The sequence below is a fragment of the Vulpes lagopus genome, chromosome X (genome assembly GCF_018345385.1).
Source record: "Vulpes lagopus strain Blue_001 chromosome X, ASM1834538v1, whole genome shotgun sequence".
Lineage (NCBI taxonomy): Eukaryota > Metazoa > Chordata > Mammalia > Carnivora > Canidae > Vulpes > Vulpes lagopus.
In genome coordinates, this window is record NC_054848.1 from 35,619,086 (window position 1) to 35,643,990 (window position 24,905).

General features: G+C 41.8%; 1 protein-coding gene across 1 annotated transcript in view; it reads left to right on the forward strand.

Moving 5' to 3' along the window:
• USP9X (ubiquitin specific peptidase 9 X-linked) overlaps positions 1 to 24,905 on the forward strand; it is a 487,376-nt gene that overhangs the window by 295,223 nt on the left and 167,248 nt on the right. Inside the window, exon 4 of the mRNA XM_041740837.1 lies at positions 14,084 to 14,232. The gene's annotated coding sequence lies outside the window, so the exon portion shown is untranslated. The remainder of the gene's footprint in view (positions 1 to 14,083; positions 14,233 to 24,905) is intronic.

A 24,905-nucleotide genomic window follows, 5' to 3' on the forward strand; every position in this document is an offset into this window, starting at 1 on the left:
ACCCCAGGCCAAAGGCAGCACTAAACCGCTGAGCCACCCAGGCTGCCTTATACCATTTCACTTATATTGTAAGAACCTTACAATAGTATACTTCCATTTCTCTCCTCTTGGTCCTTACACTATTGTTGCCATGTATTTAACTTTTATATAGATTATAAACCTCATAATACATTGTGATTATTTTTGCTTAACCAATTATCTTTTAAAGGTATACATATAATTAAAACATCTTATATATTTATATATATTTACCCATGTAGTTAACCTTTCCTGGTGATCTTCATTTCTTTGTGTAGATCCACATTTCCATCTGATATGACTTTCATTCTGCCTGAAGGATCTCCTTTAACATTTCTTTTACTGCATGTGTGCTGGTGATGAATTCTTTCAACTTTCATATGTTTGAAAATGACTTTATATTGCTCTACTTTATGAAAGATATTTCCCAAGGTGTAGAATTCTAGTGTTTTTTTGTTTGTTACTTGTGTTTATTGAGTTTCTAGGATCTCTGGGTTTATAATTTTCATGAAGTTTAGAATGTTTTGTCCATTATTTCTTAAATTCTTTTGTCTCCTCCCCCCCCCATCCCCTTTCAGGGACTCTAATTACAATATAGCAGACCACTTGAAGTTGTCAAACATCTTACTGGTGCTGTTTTATTTTTTTAAAAGTCACTATGTGTTTAATTTTGGAGATTTTTATTACTGTGTCCCAGATGAATTTTTTTCCTCCTCCAAAATCATAAAGGGCACCTACCAAAAATTCCTACAGCTAACATTATACTTAATGGTGAAATACTGAACATTTTCTCCTTAAAAGCAGAAACAGGGTAAAAATGCCATTCTCACCACTGCTATTTCACAGCGTACTGCAACCCTGAGTCAGTGCAGTCAAGGCAAGAAAAATTCAAGGTACACAGACCAGAAAGGAAACAGTAAAACTGTCTCTTTTTGCAGATGACACAATTATTTATTTAGAAGACCTTAAGGAATATATACAACTACAACCTAATTTTTCAAAGTCACAGAATACAAAGTTAATTTTGAAAACTCAATTATATTTTTATATGTTATCAGCAAATGATTAGAAAATAAAATTTTAAATGAATTTCATGGGGATGTCTGGGTGGCTCAGTGGTTTAGTGCCTGCCTTCAGCCCAGGGTGTGGATCCCGGAGTCCTGGGATCAAGTCCCACATAGGGCTCCCTGCATAGAACCTGCTTCTCCCTCTGCCTATGTCTCTGCCTCTCTCTGTGTGTCTCTCATGAATAAATAAAAATTTAAAAAAAATGAATTTCATGTATAATAGCATCAAAAAACATAAAATACTTAGTAATAAATTTAACATGTGCCAGACTTCTACACTAGAAAACATCTTTTCTTTTTCTTTCTTTTTTTTTTTTTTTTAAAGTAAGCTCTATGCTCAACACAGGGCTTGAATTCAACACACCAAGATCAAGAGTTGCATGCTTTAATGACTGAGCCAGCCAGGTGCCTCGAAAACAGTTTTGAGAGAAATTAAAGAAAAACTAAATAGATGGGGAAATAAACTATGTCCATGAACTGGAAGACTTGATATTATTGTTTATCTGTCGATTCTACCTACACTGATCTATAAATTCAGTGCAATCTTTATCCAAATACCAGCAGTTATTTTTGTAGATACTGAAAATCTAGTTCTAAAGTTATGGAAATACAAAGGACCTAGACTACCCAGAGTATTTGAAAAAGAAGAACAAAGTTTGAGAATTTGCACTACCTGGCTTCAAGGCTAATTGTAAAGCCACACTAATCAAGAGTGTATGGCATGTAAGTTGATAGCATAGAGAGCTAGAAATAGACCCACACTTATTTAGTCATTTGATTTTTTACAAAAGCACCAAAGCAATCCAATAAGGAAAGAAAAGTTTTTGCAGGAAATAATGCATAGTAACTATCTATCCATATGAAAAAAATACAAATGTTAACCTCTATCTCACACCATACACAAAAATTAATCTGAGCTGGATCACACACCTAAATGTAAATGGCAAGCTATATATTTTTAAAGGAAACTTTAGAAGAATGTCTTCATCATTTGAGATAGGTAAAGTTGGCTTAGCAGGTCACAGAAAGCAGTGTCATAAAAGAAAACATTGGTAAGTTAGATTTCATCAAAATTAAAAACTGTTCATCAAGACGCAGTCTACAGACTAGGAAAAAATATTCAGAAAACGTATCAGACAAAGGACTGCTATGGAAAAAATATAAATAATTCTATAACTAAGTATCAAAAAGACAAAGAACCCATCTTAAAATAGGCAACAGCTTTGAAAAGGTATTTCTCAGAATAAATAGCCAATTATCAGATGAAAAAGTGATCAAGGTCATTAGTCATTAGAGAAATACAAATTAAATCCACAATGAAATGCTGATATGGGCCTGCAGAGCTAACGGTCAAGAAAGAATTCTTGAAAAAAAAAAAAATAGAATTCTTGAGAGGTTTTCTGTGCAAAAATGTGCTTTTATGGGGTGCCTGAATGGCTCAGTCAGTTAAGCATCTGCCTTAGGCTCAGGGCCTGGAATCTAGCCCAACCTGGCTCCCTGCTCAGCGGGGAGCCTGCTTCTGCCTCTCCCTCTGTCTTCCACTCCCTCTGCTTGTTCTCTCTCTCTCTCTCTCTCTGTTAAATAAATAAATAAATAAATAAATAAATAAATAAATAAATATTTTTTAAAAATGGTGCTTTTATTATAGCACAGGCAGGGACAGGACCTGTGGGCAGAAAGAGCTACAGTGAGATTGTGAAGAATGGCTGATTATATACTTTTTAGTTAGTGGGAGTGAGGGATAAGTAAATTTCTAAGGAATCTGGACACGTTAAAAGCAAGGTCTCCAGGACCTTGGAGAGCTAGCGATTGTTAAGATAATGTTTTGCTTTTAGTCTCTAATGAAACATCAACACTAAGGTAGCCATGAGTTCCTTGAGGAATGTCAGTCACACTCTGCACTTCTCATGGATTTATCAGTGGGCTGCAAATTTTAAGATTTACTTTTTTGCTACATTTCTCATGCCTTTGTTCTCCTCATCAATAGCACTATACAGGGCAGCCCAGGTGGCTCAGGGGTTTAGTGCCGCCTTCGGCCCAGGGCATGATCTTGGAGACCCGGATCGAGTCCCATGTCAGGCTCCCTGCATGGAACCTGCTTCTCCCTCTGCTTGTGTCTGTGCTTCTCTCTCTCTATCTCTCATGAATAAATAAATAAAATCTTTAAAAGAAAAATAGCACTATACATCTTTTAGAATAACTAAATAGCTTCCAGGGGAGCCTGGCTGGCTCAGTTGGTGGACCACAGGACTCTTGACTTTGGGGTTGTTTGAGCCCCACATTGGGTATAGAGCTTACTTTAAAAAAACTAGGGGCGCTTGGGTGGCTCAAACGGTTAAGCATCTGCCTTACCCTTAAGTCATGATCTCAGGGTCCTGGGATGTAGCCCTGAGTTGAGCTTCCTGTTCAGCGGGGAGTCAGCTTCTCCCTTTGCCCCTGCTCATGCTGTCTCTTGCTCACTCTCTCTCTCTCTCTCAAATAAATAAAATCTTAAAAAAGAAAGAAAGTTTAGAAAAAAGAATGGTTAAATTTAAATGACTGACAACCCCAAATGTTGAAGATTGTAGAGCAATTAAGCAGACCTCTCAAACCTTGTTGGTGAGAATGTAAAAGTATAACAAGTTTAGAAAAAGATGTGGCAGTTTCTTACAAAACTAAACATTTACTGCTCTGTAGCCCAACAATGCCATTCCTATTTACCCCAAAGAAATGAAAACATATTTACACAAAGACTTCCACATGAATCTTTGTAACAGCTCTATTTATAATAGCCAAGATGAGGAAATATCAATAGGACAATCGTTGATCCCAGGTGCCATCAACAGGGGAATGGATAAACAGAATCTTGTATATTTCATGCATTACCACTCAGAAGGAATGAGCTACTGATACATGCAACAGCATGAAGAATCTCAAAAACATAATGCTAAGTGAAAGAAGCCTTACACAAGAGAGTACATACTGTATGATTTCATTTATATGATATTCTTAAAAAAACAAAACAAAACTTGGAACACCTGGGTGGCTGAGCAGTTGGGCATCTGCCTTCAGCTGGGGTGGTGATCCTGGAGTCCTGGGATCAAGTCCCACATGGGGGTCCCTGCATGGAGCCTGCTTGTCCCTCTGCCTGTGTCTCTGCCTCTCTCTCTCTCTCTCTCTCTCTCTCTATCTCTGTGTCTCATGAATAAATAAAATCTTTTAAAAAAATCTTAGGGGGCACCTGAGTGGCTAAGTTGATTAAGTGTCCGACTCTTTTTATTATTATTTTTTAAAAAATTTTTATTTATTTTTTAAAATATTTTTTTAATTAATTCATGAGAGAGAGAGAGAGGCAGAGACACAGGCAGAGGGAGAAGCAGGCTTCCCACAGGGAGCTCAATGCAGGACTTGATCCCAGGACCCCGGGATCATGCCCTGGGCTGAAGGCAGGTGCTCAACCGCTGAGTCACCCAGGCATCCCAAGCGTCTGACTCTTGATTTTGGCTCAAGTCATGATCTCAGAGTTGTGAGATCGAGCCTCACTTCAGGCTCTGTGCTAGGTATGGAGACTGCTTAAGATTCTCTCTCTTCCTCTCCCTCTGCTCCAACTCCCACCTCTCTCTCTCTAAAAAAACAACAACCCCCCTCCCTCCAAAACCCCACTTAAACTATATGATATTCTAGAATGAACAAAACTAATCTACAGTGGAAAAAGTAAGAATAATCTTTGCCTCTGGCAGATAAAGTTGGGTAATGATGGGGAAAGAACATGAAGAAACTATCATGAGTGATGGAAGTGTTTATATGTCCTGTTGTTTTTGTTTGTTTGTTTGTTTCGTTTTGTTTTTCTTAGAGAGGTGGAGAGGAGTAGAAAGAGAAGGAGAGTGAGAATCTTAAGCAGGCTTCATACCCAGTGCAGAGCCCAATGTGGGGCTCGAGCTCACAATCCTGAGATCATGACCTAAGCCAAAATCAAGAGTCAGACACTTAGGAGTCTGAGCCACCCAGGAGCCCTCTTTTTTTTTGTTTTTAAAATATCTTTGTTAAAGTAAGTTCTATACCCAGTGTAGGCTCAAACTCAAAACCCAAGTTCAAGAGTCACATGGTGCACCACCTGAGCCAGCCCTGCACCCCTGGAAGTATTGTAAATCTTGATAGGGATTTGGATCACATATCATTGTCAAAATTTAGTGAATGTACTCTTAAAATTTGTGTCTCTGGGTGCTTGACTGGCTCAGTCCATGGAGCATGTAAATCTTGATCTTGGGGTGTGATTTCGAGCCCCATGTTGTGAGTAGAGATTACTTTTAAAAAATGTGTCTCTAATTAAAGATAGATTTTATAGCAAAGGAAAAACTGTAAACAAGTATTCTAGTTAATTATTTGCCTGCTGAAGTATTTTGGAGGGCATGCACTGATGTCCACAATATACTTCAAAGTGCATTAAAAATTAATGGATGGATAGAGGCATGGATTAATAGATTTGTGATAAAACAAGTCTAATAAAACGTTGATGGTAAAATCTATGTGGAGTATACCAATTTATCTTTGCTGTATGTTTGAAAATTTTCATAATGTTGAGAAAAATTAAAAGAACACAGAAAAATATGTAGTAAAAAGCAAAAGTCCCTCCTTTCCTACTCTAAATTTTGCACTTTTCCAAAAGTAACCACTATTAATGGTTTGGTAGATATTTTTTTCTTTGTGTTTTTTTTTTTTAAGATTTTATCTATTTATTCGTGAAAGACATAGCAAGAGAGATGCAGAGACACGGACAGAGGGAGAAGTAGGCTCCATGCAGGGAGCCCGATGTGGGACACCATCCCTGGAATCGGGATTACGCCCTGGCCCAAAGGCAGGTGCTCAACTGCTAAGCCACCCAGGCATCCCCAAATTCTTTTCTTTGAGTGGCATATATTTATGTTGAAATGTATAGTTATCTTTTTTAATACATAAAGGGAATTATACAATTAACATATTGAGTAATTTACTTTATTCACTTGATACTTTGTCTTGGAGATCATTCTATGGCAGCACATAAACATCAGCTTCTTTCTTTTTAACTCCTGCCTACTGCCCCATAGACCATGCTATAGTTTATTAATTCCCCAATAGACATTTAGGTTGCTTAAACTGTTGTGGTGTTAAAAATTACTCTCCAGGGGCACCTGGCTGGCTCAGTCGGTTGAGCATATGACTCTTGACCATGGGACAGTGAGTTTGAGCCCTGTGTTGGGTGTAGAGATTACTTAAAAAAAAAAAAAAAAAGAAAAAGAAAATCTTAAGAAACAAATTCTCCTAAAAGCTGAACCAAATTACCTATAAAAAGGCTGATTAAAAAAAAAAAAAAAAAAGGGATCCCTGGGTGGCGCAGCGGTTTGGCGCCTGCCTTTGGCCCAGGGCGCGATCCTGGAGACCCGGGATCGAATCCCACATCGGGCTCCCGGTGCATGGAGCCTGCTTCTCCCTCTGCCTGTGTCTCTGCCTCTCTTTCTCTCTCTGTGACTATCATAAATAAATAAAAATTAAAAAAAAAAAAAAAAAAAGGCTGATTTTTGGTGATTATGTATCAATGTTTGATTCCTGACACTCTTCCCTACAGGGGATATTATCTTTTATTTTTGTCTATCCAATGGCTAAAAAATGGTTTGTGTTTTCCTAAGAATTGGTGAGGTTGCAAGTCTTTTAGTATTTTTATTGGCCATATATGGGTTTTCTTTTGTGAATTGCTTTTCTTTGCCCTCTTTCCTATTGGATTTGACTTTTTCTAATTGATTCTTTGTATATTCTGGATACAATCCTTTGTCAGCTATCATATTGAAAATATAAAAATATTGTCTCCATGTTAACTAACTAGAATTTAAATAGCAGTTTGAAAGAAAAAAATATGGTTTCCTTATTTGTGTCTTATGGTTTCACTTTTTCCTATATGTCTTTTAATTAACATTAGGGGGATCCCTGGGTGGCGCAGCGGTTTGGCGCCTGCCTTTGGCCCAGGGCACGATCCTGGAGACCTGGGATCGAATCCCACGTCGGGCTCCCGGTGCATGGAGCCTGCTTCTCCCTCTGCCTGTGTCTCTGCCTCTCTCTCTCTCTCTCTGTGTGACTATCATAAATAAATACAAATTAAAAAAAAATAATTAACATTAGGTCTTAGTTTAAGTGTATTCAAATGTGTAAGCCTGGGACACCTGGGTGCCTCAGTGGTTGAGTGTCTGCTTTCGCTCAGAGTGTGATCCCAGTCTGGGGATCGAGTCCCACATCAGGCTCCCTTGGAGGAGCCAGCTTCTCCCTCTGCCTGTGTCTCTGCCTCTCTCTGTGTCTCTCATGGATAAATAAATAAACATTTAAAAAGAAAACAAACAGGGATCCCTGGGTGGCTCAGCGGTTTAGAGTCTGTCTTCAGCCCAGGGCCTGATCCTGGAGACCCAGGATAGAGTCCCACATCAGGCTCCCTGCATAGAGTCTGCTTCTCCCTCTGCCTGTGTCTCTGTCTCTGTGTCTCTCATGAATAAATAAATAAAATATTAAAAAAAAAAAAAACAAAAAAACAAATGTGTAAGCTTTTCTTTATGGTTGTACTTTTTATGTCTTACTTAAGAAATTTTCCACTATCATAAGATCATGAAAATAATTCTCTTACATTATCTCCTAAAAAGTTTTCCAGATATTTTTTCTCTGCAGATACATAATTTGTGTAATCAGAAAACAGGATGACATCATGCATACTGCTCCATAACCTGTTGTCCTGTCATTTAGCAATATATTTTCAACATATATATATATATTTTTTAGAATTTTATTTTATTTATGATAGTCACAGAGAGAGAGAGAGGCAGAGACACAGGCAGAGGGAGGAGAAGCAGGCTCCATGCACCGGGAGCCCGACGTGGGATTCGATCCCGGGTCTCCAGGATCGCGCCCTGGGCCAACGGAAGGCGCCAAACCGCTGCGCCACCCGGGGATCCCTCAACATATTTTCTGTGAATAAATGTATCCATGGTGTTGTGGGTGGGGTTTCCCAGGAAACAGTCTCAGATAGAGATTTGGGTACAGAAGTTGATTAGGTAAGGCCTTCAGGATCAACATGTATGGGGGAAGGGAACAAAGTAGGATTAGAGAGGAGAGCAGTGGTGCAGAGGCAACCAGGGTTGCAACTTCATAGTTTAGAGGATCTTGTAAGTCGCAAATTGAAGGGGCTTGGCCTTGAGACTCCAGTATTGTTAGATGTGGCTGCCTCCAGCGAAGCGGATTGGACACTGAGTAAGGCAGCTGACTTCAGTGGAATACAATTCCTGGAGATAGCTGCCAGATGAAGGTTGTCAGCCTATAGTATTCCTAATAGATGGCCGTCCTGAAGGGGTATCTGAGCAGCACATCACAGAATCCACCGCAGTTAGGGACAGTTTTGACTCTGAATAGCAGAAACCCCGGTCTAATAGCAGAAGGTCTGCAGTAGATAATTGCCAGCATCAACAGTATCTATCCTTTTTATCTGGGAAGCAGAAACGTTCTCAGAAGTCCCCAGAAGACTTTCCCTGAAAATTAATTGGCCAGTACTGGGTCACAAGTCTATCCCTAGGTGCAGGGGAAGCTGGGAAAGTGGGAATAGGATTGTCACGATTTTGTGCCTGGAGCAGTGAATGTTGCTGCCTTGAACAATCTCTGGGTTCTGTTACCATAGTGGAAAAGGAGAAAGTATATTAGGCTTACCACAATAGACCTCTACAAAGTTATTCTGAATAACTGCATTTGGATATAACTTACTGAGTCTCTGTATTGCTAGACATTTGGTTGTTTCCAGCTTTTTGCTATTATTCACTGTGCTTCAGTAAACATCCTTGCAATTTTTCTCTGCCCATATCCTCAATTATCTCTTTGGAATGATATGCAACATACGTAATTGCTAGGAGGAGGGAATGTACTTTTAAAGAATCTTGATGATGGAGATTACCAAGGTGTACCTTTGAAAGACCTCCAAGTCTTTCAAAAGGCCATTATACCTTACAATTTTATGTCTTCCCTCAGCAGTGAATGAAGAGGTCTATCCTTACTGACACTGGATATTAACATTCTCATCAATTTGCATCAGTTTTATATTTTTAAAAAGTACCTCATTTTAGTTTGCGTTTTCTATTGATTTTTATTGTCTGTATTTGTCAATTTTTGCATTGTGGTCCAAAAACCGTGCTTTGGACCTTTTGGTTTTTTGGAAAGTATTGAGATGTAGTCAGTGTTTGGCTATTGTGCTCTGGGGGTTAATTCCAGCAGGCCTGAGTTGTTTTGCTGGTCAAGGCATGAAACATACTGATTAACAATGTTTCCATTTAACGATGCCGGGACTAATTTCAGGGCATTTCAACCCAGTTTGTTGGAACTATTTATTGATAACAATGAGAGTGATATTTGCAGGTGGTCTTGGTGTTAGCGACCCCCATCCCCACCCCACCCTCTGGAGGGCTCTGCTGCTGAGTCTGGTTACATTTCAGGAAAATGGCTACGTGTTACGAATACCTAAATATATATTCATAATTAGTATTCAAAGCAGCAGCAGAAGAGCTACGCAAGAGTACTTTGTAACACGAATATTTTTATGACCTATAAATTGTACTCTGTATAAATGCCAAAAATATTTTAAAAATATCACTCGGAAAGGTAAAAGGAGAAAAAAATAATTTTGCTAATTAATCCAATGAAGAATGGTGACATAAGAATTTAGAAACATATGCCATAGCTATTTTAATGAGAAACATGGCAGGGCTGTTTTAAAAACATTTACTGAATATGTAGTTCATGAATAATAGATCTCTTACGCCAGTAGATGTTTTCTTAGTTAAAAAGGGTTAACAGCTATTTTTACAGCAAAAATAAAACCGTGGTGCTACAAATCCAACAAAATGACTTGAATATTTTACTATCTCTAAATATTTGAATATATTGTACTAAAAATTGCTGGGATAATTTTTATTGCATTTTGTATGACTTGTATAATCATTATTGCATTTTATAATTTTAGCACACATTATAGTCTTGCATGTAAGTACTAGATATTTACTAGTTGAGAAAAATATCCTATAAGTCAGCATGCACTTCAGGTGAAAGATGTAGAAAAATAAAGTTAAATAGTTAAAAATGATACTTGATATAGATTTTGAATTAGTAAGAGTTATCTTTGAAATATGGAGTAATAAAGTAAACTAACTTACTACTAAAGCATTATGGGTAAATACATGGCCAGCCACTACAAGCATATACTTAAGTATATCTGTCAAAATAGTCAAGATTAAAAAGAATTAGACCACTCAATTTAGATAAGAATACAGAAAAGATGGACGCTCTATACTTAGTAGGTAGAAATGTAATGCAGTATAGCTCTTTTGTGAACCAATTTAGCAGTACATAAGCAAAGCATAAAAATTATTCATAGCTTTGACTTAATAAATATGTGAGTCTAGGGACGCCTGGGTGGCTCAGTGGTTAAGCGTCTGCCTTCGGCTCAGGGCGTGATCCTAGGGTCCTAGGATCAAGTCCCACATGGGGCTTCCTGCATGGAGCCTGCTTCTCCCTCTGCCTGTGTCTCTGCCTCTCTCTCTCTCTGTGTGTCTCTCATAAATAAATAAATAAATAAATAAATAAGTCTAGAAGTCTAAGATAATAATCCAACACCCAGGTGCACCTGGATGGCACAGTCTGTTGAGTGTGACTCTTGGTTTTGGCTCAGGTCATGATCTCAGGGTTCTGGGATTTGGCCCTGCACCAGGCTCTATGTTCAGTGTGGAGCCTGCTTGGGACGCTCTCTTCCTCTCTCTCTGCCCCTGCCCTTCACTCTCACTCTCTCAAAAATAAAGAAATAAATCTTAAAAAAAAAAATCCTACATCCAGAGAAACCTGTACATACAAAGATATTTGTTGCAGCATTATTTATAATGATGAAAATTATAAGCAGCTTAGATGTCCAAAATTTGGAGAAGAATTAGTAATTAATGAAGCCATTAAAATGTTATTTAAACTATAGTATATTTGTATAATGAAGTTAAATGAAGCTGTAAAATGGAGTGAGGAAGATCTCTGTGCTTTTTTTAAGGTTATCTGTAGAATATGGTGTTAACTGAAAAAAGGCAAGGTGCAGAAAAGTTGTATGGTAGGGAATATAAATATAGGTATGTATTTTCTGATATTTTTCAAAGGGAAACAATGGAAAGTAAAACAAGGACTAACAAAAGTGGTTTCCTAAAGGAGGAGGCAAGGAATGTGGAAAGTACAAAGATGGCAGCTAGACCTCTCTGAATATATCTTGTTTCATAATTTTGTTTTGAGTAAAAGATGGCCCCCAAAGATTCCCACCTCCTGGTATTTACATCCTTGTGAAGTTCCCTTGACACTGTAGCAGAGTTTGTCTGTGTGACCAGTAGAATTTGGCATCAGTGATAGTATATAACTTCCAAGATTGGACTCTAAAGGACAATGTGGCTTCTGTTTTATTCTTTCTTTCTCTTGGACCACTTGTTCTGGGGGAAGCCAGTTGCCACATGGTGAGGATCTGAGGTCTGCCAGCAGTCACGTGGGTGAACCATCTTGGAAGCAGATGCCCAGCCCCAGTTAAACCCTGAGATGACTGCAGCCCTAACAGACATCTTGACTTTATTTCATGAGAGACCCTGAACTAGAACCACCCAGCTAAGCCATTCCAGATTTCTGACAGAAACTGTGAGATAATAAATACTTGTTATTTTAAGTTTGATTTAATTTGCTAGGCAGCCGCTAATACATGTTGGAACCATAAGATTGTTTAAAATAATTTAAAAACTGAATCTCATTCTTGGACATTGAAGACAAACAGAAACAAATGAACTCAAGTATATATCAAGTTTTGCCATCAAAACTACACAGAGAATAATTATTCCAAGTGACTTGGAAACATAGTATTTTTATAGTATATCTCTAGTGAGTTAGATCCTAAGGACAAGAAGAACTGCAAATAAATCTGAAATGGCATTCGGTGGTCTAATTGTCAGCAATAATATTGATAGTGTTACCCTGATGCTCCTCTATCTATATAGTAGAATCAAGCGAATCAGTCATTATGTTAATATCATTAAGAATCAAGATTTTATACATGAGAGAAAAGAGATAAATACAGAATCAAAGAAACTAAAAATCCTTTAATCTTTCATTTAGATTGAAAATAGCAGTATGAATTTATAGTTTATTTTTCTTTTTCTAAGAAATATGTCTTTCCTAGCTCGGTGCACTTAAAAGACCTAAAAGAAATGACAACATAATAGCAATAAATACCCAGCATCCAGATTATGGTGACTAAATATAATTTCAAACAAACAAACAAATAAACAAACAGGGGCAGCCCTGGTGGCTCAGCGGTTTAGTGCCGCGTTCAGCCCAGGGTGTGATCCTGGAGACCTGGGATCTAGTCCCACGTCGGGCTCCCTGCAGGGAGCCTGCTTCTCCCTCTGCCTGCTTCTCCCTCTGCCTGCGTCTCTGCCTCTCTCGCTGTCTCTCATGAATAAATAAATAAAATATTAAAAAAAATAAAACAAACAAACATGCAGAGCTCCTTAGGGAAAGAACTGATTTCAATTCTGAGGCTGGAAATGTAAAAGGTGAAGCTGGAATATCCTGATTTACTAGAAATTAAAGACTACAGGGTGGTATTAAAGGATTAAGGAACCAACTTTTTAAGGGGTTCTTACTGGCCCCAGATAGAACACTTTAAGCATGAAAATGCCTAATGACTGCAAAGTAATATACACATTTATACATCAAATATTGTAGAACTCCATGAGTTCATTCTGATACTAAAAAATAAAACCTCATTGGTCACTTTTTGGAGGCTGCTAGGACATCAACTTATGAATCATAAAATTAACAAAGGGAAAAAAATCAAACACTTATCCTGCCTGACTGTATTTCAGAGCAGTCAGAATTGATGAGAAAGTTCTTCATTAAAAAAGAATTCAAGCTCTTAAAGGAAAATCACCATTTATGAAGGAATGGCCTGGATTATGGAAATGCTTCAATATCTTGATCTGAGCAGTGGTTACATGGATGTATAGTCTGTAAATAGTCCTCAAGCTGTTTACTTAGTTTCTGTGTATTTAATTTTGGGTAAAGTATACCTCAACTTAATAATTTTACCTCAATTTTTAAAAATGACCATAGTGCCTTCCAATGAGGGGTAATAGGAAGTACACAGAATGCTATGAAATATCCTTGCCAAAAAATTGAACCTGAATCTAGCCAAGGCTCCAGATGTAACTACCCACTTACAGAAAATAAAGGGGACAGAGGAACATGTTAAATGATACCAGTAGGATTCAACTAGAAAAATTTAGAATATGAGACATTCCACAGGACAAATGATGTTTTTCTGGTGAATTGAAATAATATACAGGAAACAGGGAAGGGGGAAGAAAGGATTATAGATTAAGAGAGAATTAAGAGATATACTGACAGAAACCATACCTGGACATTGTTTGGGTCTTGATTCAAACAAACCAACTGTAAAAAGCCATTTTTGAGACAACTGGGAAAATTTGAATACAGACTGAGTATTCGATTATATTAAGGAATTAGTGTTAATTATATTATGTATGATAATGGAATTATGTTCCTAAAGTCTGTATCCTATTAGACACTTAAGTATTTATGGGTGAAATTATGTCATTTGCTTTAAAATACTCCAGGGGAAAAGTATGGAGGGAAATAAATGAAGCAAGAAAGCCAAAATAGTAATAACTCTTGAAGCTGAGTGACAGATAAACTGGAACTCACTAAACTATTCTCTATTTTTCCGCATGGTATTAAGTTATTAAGCTTCACACTCACCCTTCTATACTCAACCCTTTGATTCAGGAGATGGGAAGCTACCACCCACGTTTCTGCTTGGCCCGCTGCTTCCTGCGAGACTCTGCCTATAGGGGGCGATAGAGGGAGACTGCAAGGCGGGAGGAGGACGTAGCAACTTAAACTCCTTTCTGTTCTTCCTTGTTCCCTTCTGTCAGCTTCCTGCTGCTGTCAGCATTCCCCCAGAACATTTCTTCACCGCCGCCCCAGCAGCGCCTTTCCTTGTCTCCAGCGGAATCCGGCTTGCAGTTTTCTAGGATTCACAGAACGAGCTTCATCCCACCCCGATCAGCAGCACCAGCATGAGGTGAGTAGCACCCCCTCCTCAGAGGTCTGGGTCCCAGTTTCCACGGAGCCCTTCCTCCAGTCTTCTAAGTTTAACAATTCCATTTTCTCCTTTGTACCCCAGCGCTGGGGCTGGTAGCAGCTTCCTTCTATTACTTTCTTTACGATACCTTAAGAGTTCTCTTTTCACCGCTTGAGTTAGCTCCTTAACTTTATGCCTAGTTAACGTTTTTGTTGTTTTGTTTTGTTCGTTTTTTAAATAGTAAATCCTGTCTTTTCGAATAACAAATGTGCTTTCTACGTCCCAATTGGTCCCTGATGAAAGGTACACGGACTCCCATTAGTCATTGGTTGAGGGCTGCGTTCAGGGGGCTCATTCCCCAGCATTTCTGGTCTGCCACAGGGTAGCAGAGCCAACTCCAGCAGCTAAGCAGGTTCCAGTGGCAAGAGAAAGCCCTTAGGCAAAGTAATTCAGGCGCTACCAATTGGAAGTTGCGCCAGTGTGCATTAAAGTGATAAGGTGGGGGCGGCTGGACAATTTTGCTATGCAGCCAGATGCCCTTTATAAAACATTAATTTCTAATTACAGAAGCGTTAATTGTCCTTGAAGGACAGTTATTAAGAAAAGGCTGAAATCCTCTCAGTCACCAGCCCCAGTTCTGATTCCTTTCTCTTCTCTCCTGCTGCCCAGAGGCAGCCAGTATTACCGGTTATCATTTACATATGCTTTTCTACATGTATTATTAAAACACACATGGCATTATGTGTGGGTTCAAAAATTTTTTTTGCATAGTATATATATCTTTTTGCATATGATGATACATCGAGCCACCTCTTTCTTTTAAAATGTTTATTTATTTACTTGGTGGGAGGGGCAGAGGGAGAAGCTGACTAGCGGCTGGATCCCAGGACCCTTGAGATCATGACTTGAGGCGAAGGCAGATGCTTAATGGTTTCAGGCACCCAGCGTCCTCATCCTCATCTCATGCTTTTCACCTGCTGCCTAATATTCCTTATTAGGAGAGCATATGCCATTGTTTATTGCACTCTTGCCATATGTTCACTCTTACCCACATTCCATGATTAATCTTCATGTCCCGGCATCTTTCTACCTGTTTAGGAATGTTTTTCTAGAGGGTTTTTTTTTTTTTTTGGATTATTTATTTAAAGAGATAGAGAGGCAGAGACACAGGCAGAGGGAGAAGTAGGCTCCATGCAGGGAGCCCGACATGGGACTCGATCCCAGGTCTCCAGGATCACACCCCAGGCTGCAGGCAGCACTAAACCGCTGCGCCACCAGGGCTGCCCTGTTTCTCTAGAGTTAATGCAGAGTACAAGAAATGCTGGGTCTGAGAGAATACATATTTACAACTTGAATTAGGTGTTAAAAATATGTCCTTCAAAAGGAAGTTGCAACTTACAAGCTGTAATACTGTGATTGGTAATAAGAAATATATATTTGGCTTCCCTTTCATTTCGGGCATAGAGCTAAAACCCTTGGAATTTCCTAAGTGATGAGAGCAACAAAGGTGTCTTTTGTTATGTTAATGGTGACATTTGGGCTGTACCTAAGGCTGGGGGCTGGTTGCCAGGGGAACCAAGTAGGAATAAAGGGTTAGAACTTTGAGTCCCACCCCCTGACCTCCCGGGAGGAGAGGGGCTGGAGATTGAATCAATTACCAATGGCCAATGATTAAATCAATCATGACTATGTAATGAAGCCTCCATAAAAACCCCAAAGGACAGAGCTTGCAGGTTGTCAAACACCTGGTTTCAGGCAGAGTGACGGGCTTGGAGAAGGCATGGAAACCCCTCGTCCTTACCCCATACCTTGCCCTGTGCATCTCTTCCATCTAGCTGTTTCTGGGTTATATCCTTTTCTAATACACCGGTGATCTAGTAAGTAAGATGTTTCTCCGAGTTCTGTAAGCCACAATAGCAAATTAATGGAACCCAAGGAGATGGTCGTTGGAACCTCCAATCTGTTGCTGGTTGGTCAGAAGCACAGGTAACAGCCTGGGCTTGTGACTGGCTTCTGAAGTTAGAGTAGGGTGGCTGGGGGTGGAGAAACCGTCTTCTAGGACTGAACTCCTAACGTGGCTAATCTGATACTGACTCCAGGTAGGTGGTATTGGAATTGAGTTGAATTCTTGGACTCTGCTGGTCCCAAAATTGCCTGGTATTGTGTGGAAAGCCCTTCCCCCAACTTTGGATTTGGGTCCAGGAACTCCAAAAAGTTGGTGGTCAGTGAATTGGGACTTGCTAGATGCGTCCTTGGCTCACGGAAGTATGTGGTTTGGGAAGAGAAAGGATGAAGCGGAGGTAGGGGGGGATGAGGAACCTCTTGATTCCTGGGTGATCATGTGGTTACTCCAGGAATGGAGCAGCAACTATGTTGCATTCAGTTATTAAAGATGGACCCAACTCCCAGGTATTTCGAATAAGGAAGTGCATACTAATGAGAAAAAGGCAAAATATTCAATCCTTTGGTCATTGTTGTTATCTGTAATGGCTAAACTAAAAGGGACCGCTCAGTCGGACTTTGGTGCCAGTCCGAACTCCGATTTCAGTGAGTCTGAGCTTTGGCCGTTAGCCTCAAAGCTGCCCCCCTAAGGTAAAAGTCACTGTGGGGGAAGGGCAAAACCAAGGAACTTTTGAAACTAGGGGGATAGAGTGTGAAAGCCTTGTTTTCATTTTGTCTAATCAGTATCCTCAGCTTCCTGAGGAAGCCTTCCTGAGCCGGATTGGGGGAGTAACTGATTGGGGGCGGTGTGTTTGGTCTGAATGCCGCCTGTGGAACAGCAGGTTCGGGTTGAGGCGGGACCCACAGATCGCTCTGGAACACTCGCAGGTGGCTGTATGTGATCCAGACATTCCCCAGGAACAGCCAGCCCGGTGGACTGGATAAAAGCCACCCTAAGCCTTGTTAATCCTTGGAAAGGGGACTGTACTTAACCCCCACATGAATGCCAAGTGCAACACCCCGATGGAGCAGCTGATAAGCTTCCTTTGCAAGGCGTGGGGACTGGCTTTATGACAAGCGAGATATTAACCCGCCCCAAAGGCCCATTACTCGGGTCATGGTAAATGCTATGGTTGAGGGGGCCCCTTTCACAGGAGCGCCTCACCGAACCTCATTGCTGCAGAACCAAAAAACAGCTCGGGAAGCCTCATCGAATTTGCTGCCTCAGCTTCCCCTCAGGGGTCTTACAGATGCTAATAGAAACCTTAGGTTAATTAACAAGCAAATGGAGAAAGTCTAGGGACGTTTCCGAACCAGGTGGAAAATTTTGAAGTTATTAAGAAATATGGTGACTAAAGTGAGTATCAATAGGAGTGAAACAAAGAGGAAAAGAGAAAGGGGACTCGTCCCAGCCAGGTGGAAATTTTTAGATGATTATTAAGACATGGGTGAACTGGTTTTTTGTTGTTGTTGTTGTTGTTCTGTATATATAAATTGCATAAGGATTTTTTCTTAAAAGAAATAGGATGAATAAAACAGACATTGATGGGGTTAAGACAAAGGTTTTATTTCTTTTTAAGATTTTATTTATTCATGAGAGAGAGAGAGAGAGAGGCAGAGACACAGGCAGAGGGAGAAGCAGGCTTCACGCAGGGAGCCCGACTCTGGGCTCAATCTGATTGATCCCAGGACCCCAGGATCACGCCTGGGCCAAAGGCAGGCGCCAATCCGCTGAGCCACTCAGGGATCTCTAAGACAAAGGTTTTAATAACAGCACTACCTAAGGTTGATCGGGCCAAATGGACCCGTTACTACCCCAGCATTAAAGGGCCCCAAACAATTTTGCTTTATGTTACCCTGTTTGGGAGAAATTTCACAAGGCGGAAGGCAAAAAGTACAATGAGGTCCCTGACCAGCAACTGCTTGGGCAAGCAGTTAGGCAGATTAATCAAGATAAAGATGGACAAAAGGGCCAGCGTCCCTTGGCTTAAACACCTCACTGGAGATTCAAAGCCTGTATAGCACAAGAGTAGGTAAAATGGTCAGAGAAGTTTCCCTGGACTTCTTCATACAGGAGTCCCATGAACTAGGGTACCAAAACCCATCGGTAAAGCCCTGACTCCTGCTACAATTAGACTGACAGAATGTAAAAATATAGGGTTTGATAGGATTATGAAAGTTGATATACTGAAGCTGGTGTTCTCTGAAGAAATCATGTTAACTTTACCTGAATGTTTTATGGGAATGGATATTAAATGTGGCTGAGGAGCACTTCCTTTGCCTGGTTGTAAAACCATAACCTGTTGATGAAGTCCTGACAGGCTGCAGCTAGGAACGTGAGTCCATGGAATCATGGTAAAAGTTTGTAGGAGAATTTGTACATTTGAATAGCCTTTTTGGGAAGGGCTTGCGTTTCTTTTACCTGATGGTTAAAAGGCAAAATATTAGGGAATGACAAGGGGTGGACATTGTATCTGACAGGGGAATGCTTCCCCTACCTAGTATTGTAACAGAAGGCATGTATGTCTGCCCTTCAAGCAGTATTAACTGGATGTGCTAAATGGGAACCAGTAAGATGCCTGAGCCCACAGCGGAGGGTAGAAGCTGGAATGTTGGTGGAGACCAATTCTGGCAATAGTGCTTTGTAAGAGTGTACACTGGGGTTTATGGCAAGAGCCTGTGAGCGCCTCCCAGTGACCACTACTGGGACTTTGGAGAGGAGAATTTTGAAGGTCATTTATAACCTTGCTATGGGATGTTATTAATTGAAGCTGAAGGGCATACACGATCTTGAAACCTGAAATACCCATAATGTCTAGAATGATGTTCGAGAAACACCTTAACGGGAATAGCAGTGCCTGGGAATGCGAGGAGGAGCTTCCTCACAAGCAGGGAGCCCTTTTCCCCTAGGATGGACTCTGGAACTGTGTGAGGAGCTTGTTGGATTCTCTTGTCACTTGGTCAGTGCCCTGTAAATAGCTCTCAACTGATGGACAAAGAGCTGCCTGATCTGTGGATGCAAGTTCCATGGGGAATGGACAACATCTTACTTGGAAGGCTTCCATTCTGAGCAAAAAAGGTAAAAGCCAGTCAGCTCAGTGGTCTGAATTGCATGCTGTTTTGCTCTCAGCGATGGAAGAATTGAACCGTGATAAAAAGCCTGTATGTTTGACTCTTTACTGACTCACGGGCAGTGGCCAGTGGCCTGGGCTTATGGTCAGCAGGAGGGCGGCAGAAACATGGTCTATTAAAGGGATGCCCAAGTAGGGCATAGCCCTCTGGAAATTTGAGGGGTGCATTAAAGTAGAACATGCCAATGCCCATCAGAAGAACTCCCTTCCAGGTTTGGAAGGTGGTTGGAAGAAACTAGCAGATCTCCCCATGTGCTCCCTTGAGGTAACCACCTGGCTGGGGATGAGTGGACACTGGGGGTCTGTAGCAAAGCAGAGATGGGCTGGTTCCAGACCTGTTCCTCTGGCACCTTCTGAGGTACAAAATGTCAGTAAGAATTGTTCTGTTAGCAAGGGAGACAGAGACTGCAGATGGCTCTGTGGCAGATTCCCTGGTGGGAAAGGCCTTAACATAGTGGGCAAGTGAGACTTGATACTGGAAGTACTGGGGGCTTCCAGTAGGTCCTGACAGCAGGAGTCACTGACTCTAGATTGGGCTTTGCTTACCCAGTGGGAGGGGCAGATGCTCGAGGGCTGTGAAAGACCCAGAACTGAGGATACTGCACCGCTTTGGACAGTCCATCGGCATTTCTTCAGAGGGAGGAATATACTTTATAGCTGATAATGTCCAACATGGGACAGGGATATCCTCCTGAGTACCAGTTTGATAGAGAATGGATGGGGCAGTTAAATAGTGGTTGTCTTAAAGGGGCTGGGGGTCAGGGTGGGCAAGGGGGAGAGAAGCACACAAAGGGGGCTAGCTTTCAGGCCTTCATGAGTGTGTTCTCACACTCAGAATGAACATGATGGGGACTACAGGAATGTCCCCCTGCATAGATTCCTCTGTTTTCCCATTGGATCCGGGGAAGAGGGTGTGTGGGAAGGTGCTCATTCTTTTCCACATTGCCTCAACTTTTTTTTTTTTTTTTTTTCTCTGCTTGATGCAGTGGTCAAAGGACCCAGGACTACCAGGGCTGGATTCTCAAGCAAGAAACTTGCAACTGTGTATTTTTAACCCTGTGTCAGAATTCCTTTTTTTTTTTTTTTTTAATTTTTATTTATTTATGATAGTCACACACAGAGAGAGAGAGAGAGGCAGAGACACAGGCAGAGGGAGAAGCAGGCTCCATTCACCGGGAGCCCGACGTGGGATTCGATCCCGGGTCTCCAGGATCGTGCCCTGGGCCAAAGGCAGGCGCCAAACCGCTGCGCCACCCAGGGATCCCCTGTGTCAGAATTCCTAAGGTCCCAATGAGGCAGGATGGGTCTTTGCCCCTTCTGGCGAAATTGGGGCTAACAGCGAATTCAGCTCTATTGCCTGGTGGTGCAGATAGCCCACTAACTAGTAACCTTAGCTTATCTGACTAGAACTGAACTGAGCGGGAGGGACTTGCTAGACTAGTTTTGCTGCTTGCAATCTACACCAGCACAGTGGCCAAACCCAATGTTCCTTCAGAGGTGGAAAGGTTTGGATATAAATGGAGGGAAGGAAAATAGTAGCTGAAGGGTAAGGGAATGAATATGTGGGTTATAGAATGAGGGAAATCTATGCATGGGATGTTACATTGACATGTCCAAAGAGGCTCAGAGCAGGAGATGCTATTATTTCTTAGCTTGAGTATACCAGATGCTTGAGAGGGTGAAGCCATATGTTGCTGAGCCCACTCTTGGTTTTGGAACCTGATGGGATCTACTGGAAGCCTGCAAACCTGAGTGGCCAACCCCCTGGGAGGGGGACTGCTCTTCCTCCATATGATGCTGGACTGGATAGTTATTAATCACTGAATGAGATTCTAGTAATGTGCCATATCTTTTGACTTTTATGATTGTTTTGCTGTTAGGGATCCGCGTTCGAAGACCAGGGTGGGCTGTGATACTGTGGTTTATAATAAGAAATATGTGGGCAGCCCAGGTAGCTCAGTGGTTTAGCGCCTCCTTCAGCCCAGGGCCTGATCCTGGAGACCCAGGATCGAGTCCCACGTCAGGCTCCCTGCATGGAGCCTGTTTCTCCCTCTGCCTGTGTCTCTGCCTCTCTCTCTCTGTGTGTGTGTGTGTCTCTCTCATGAATAAATAAATAAAATCTTAAAAAAAAAAAAAGGAATATGTTTGGTCTTGTCCCATTTCTGGCACCAAACTCCTAAAACCTTTGGAATTTCCTCAGCATTGAGAGCCTTAAAGGTGTCTTTTGTTATGTTAATGAGTGACCTGGCCAGCACCTAAGGAAGGGGGCTGGTTGCCTTGGGAACCAACCTTGTGATCAGAAGGTTGGAAATTTCAGTCCCACTCCTCTAATGGGTGGGAGGGGGATTGAATCCATCACTATTGGCCATAGATTTAAACTAAAAGGATTGGGTTCAGAGAATTTCCGGGTTGGTGAGCCTGTGGAGTTGTGGAGAGACTGGTGCTTCTGAAGAGAGAATGGAAGCGCCTCATCCTTTCCCTGGACCTGACCCTATGCATCTCTTCCATCTGGCTGTTCCTGATTTATCTTTTTATAATAAATCAATAATCTAGTAAGTAAAATGTTTCTCTGAGTTCTGTGAGCCACTCTAGCAAATGAACTGAACCCAAGGAGTAGGTCATTGGAACCTAGCCAGTCAGAAGTACAGGTCAACATAGACTTGCTGCTGGTGTTTGAATTGAGTTACCAAGGAGGTGGTCATTGGAACCTCCTATCTACAGCCAGTTGGTCAGAAGCACAAGCAACAACTTGCGTTTGGTGTCTAAAGTGAGGTGTGTGTGTATGGGGTGTGGGACAGTAGCAGCCTTGTAGGACTGAGTCCTTAACCTGTAGAATCTGATACTCTTTCCAGGTAGATAGTGTCAGAATTGTTTGGTGTGGGGGAACGTGGCCCCCCACACATTGGAAATTGTGTTTCAGAACACTTTGAAGACAAGCGTACTAGGAAGGTGCCAGTGCTCTTACTACAGGACTCAGTAGAGTTGCCTTATCCTGCATTTCCCATCTGGCACTGCTCTGGGCTCCCTCAGCAGAAGATAACCTGGGTGAGAGTGCCGTTCACCCTACCACACCACAGAGAGGAAGGCATTTTCTGCACCCTACTCCCTAAGGGGCCACCAAGGTGGAACTACTGTAATCAAGCTGGAGGTACCAATACCCTCAGGGAGTCCTCAGAGTGGCTGCAGTGTCTGATATCCAGCCGAGAGTAGAGTCTCATGGAGACTGTTGGATGGGACTTGTTCCTGGGCACACGGTGACAGCCCTTAGCAACTCCTGGAAATCATTTGGTGCACTTCGTGGAGGCCCTGAGGTCCTTGCATGAGTAGGTGGCAGGGCAGTTAGGTTCTGCCTGGCTTCTGGTGAACCTGGTGCCTGTCGGAGTGGGAGCTTTAGGGAGAAACCTACAGTCTCTCAGCTACCTTCTGTGTGCTTAGTACTCCCATCCCTGATGTCCTTATAAATATGTGAAATCTATAAATGTGAAATACTTCATAAATATCTGAAAAGAAATTTGTTTCAGGGACAAGAAGGAACCAGCAGAGGCCAAGGATCTGAGATGGGAATGTGCTTTATCATGTTCAAGGAATGATAAGGAGCCTGGTTGGCATGGAGAGCGTGAGGGCGGCAAGAAGGAAATGATAGAAGTGAGTTAATGATGGGGACTGGAGACTCCGCTTTCCCAGATCGCTTCTTGCTCAAGGGTTGTTTTACCTAATTTTTTTAAAAAAAGATTTTGTTTATTTGAGAGAGAGAGAGAGAGAGAGCATGAGCAGGGGAGGGGTAGAGGGAGAGGGTTAGAAGCCGACCTCCATCTGAGGAGAGAGCTTAATGTGGAGCTCAGTCCCAAGACCCTGGGATCATGACCTGAGCTGAAGGCAGACACCCAACAGACTTGAGCCACCCAGGTGCCCCCAAGGGTTGTTTTAAACCTTGCAGCTTTTCCAGGCCACATCTTGACTTCCTTGGTGATCAGTTCCATCCAAACCTTAGCAGGCCTCTGATCTCTCTGTTTGAGACCTTGCCCACATTCTCTTCCTAGATGTGGTTGTGATGGCTACCTTACTTATTTGCTTCCTTGTTCCTGTACTGCTCCGTTTTGAAACTAGTGGTGTCTCCCTTGATGCTATCTCAAACAGCAGGCTTAGATGAGAAGGATACCACCTCTTCAATTTGATTTGATTTCACTTCAATTTGATTTTCACTTTAGGGCAGAGTCCCGTTTACGGAGTTTTACACAGGGTAGCACTGAACATGCCAAATGACAGACCACCATAGTGCTGTGGAGAAGCCAACTCTAAACTACTGCCGAGCAGTTTTATAGAAAGCCGTGGAAGCTGGTGGCTGGATCCTAGCGGGGTAGTGGGGGAAGCTAGAGAGAGTTGCCCTCCCCCTAAACTAGGGAGATGGATAAGAAACAGCCCTGTGGCAGTCTCCCTTGAGTTAGGGGTGGAGAAGCAACACTGTAGCAGCTCCTTGTCCTTAACCCCTTTCTTCCAGGAGGAATCACAGAAGATTCTGCTATGAGTTGGGTGAGACTGTAGATGTTCTGTTTATGTGTCCTACGTGGAGATAGGCAGGGTCACAGTATCATGATGGAGCTGTTCTACACCTTTGTGACACTAAGCCTTTTTCAGTCTTTTATTATTTGGGATACAGAAGCAGTCAGCTTCTGTTTCTTTCTTTTTTTTAAAGAGCAAGAGAGAGCGCAGAGGGAAAGGCAGAGGAAGAGAGAGAATCTCACGCAGACTCCATGTCCAGTGCGAAGCTGGATGTGGGCCTTGATTTCACCACCCTGAGACCAAGACAGGAGCCAAATTAAGAGTTGGAGGCTTTTAACTGACTGAGCCACTCAGGCGCCCCCGCAGTCAGCTTTTCTAATCTTGTATCCCCAAATTTCTCATTTTGTTTTTACAACTCAACCAACCAGTTCTTGCCTGAACTTTTTTCTTCCTTGTAACACCTTGCTAAAAGAGCAAGGAACCATCAATACGCACTACTAACATTGCTTTCCTATATCCTTTGCAAAAGCTGGAGGCTCTGGAGACACTTGGCCCTACTTCTTTTTTTTATAGGTAGCATCTGCTGTTTAACAAGACTCTTTCCATCTTTCTATCCTCTGATACCGTTTTCCTCATCGTCTACTGGTTCAAAGAGGAAACATTTCTTTATTGCTTATCTTCCCATGCTGTGTGGGTAAACAGGTCATGGGGACAGCCCTCCATGTTGTCATTCAGAAACCCAGGCTGACTAAGGCCTTGCTTTCTTTGACATGGGGCTACTAAGGTCATCCTTAGGAGTAGGGTTTGGAGCCACTTCTGTTATAGCAAGCTGCAAGGGGAGAAAAGCATATAAGAGTATGCTTGGGAGGTTTACACGGACAGGCTGGAAATGGTAATGTGAAATTTGTTCTCACATTCCATATGGCCACACCTACCTGCAAGAGAGGCTGAGGACTGTGTGCCCAGGAAGAAGAGGAAAGTGTGGAGTCGGTGAGCAGCCAGCAGACCTTGCCACACCATGCTGTGGAATAGTTGTATTGGCAGTGCAGGTGCTGAGAAGAGGCTGAGTTCTGGATTTATATAGAAGGTAGAGACCCAGGG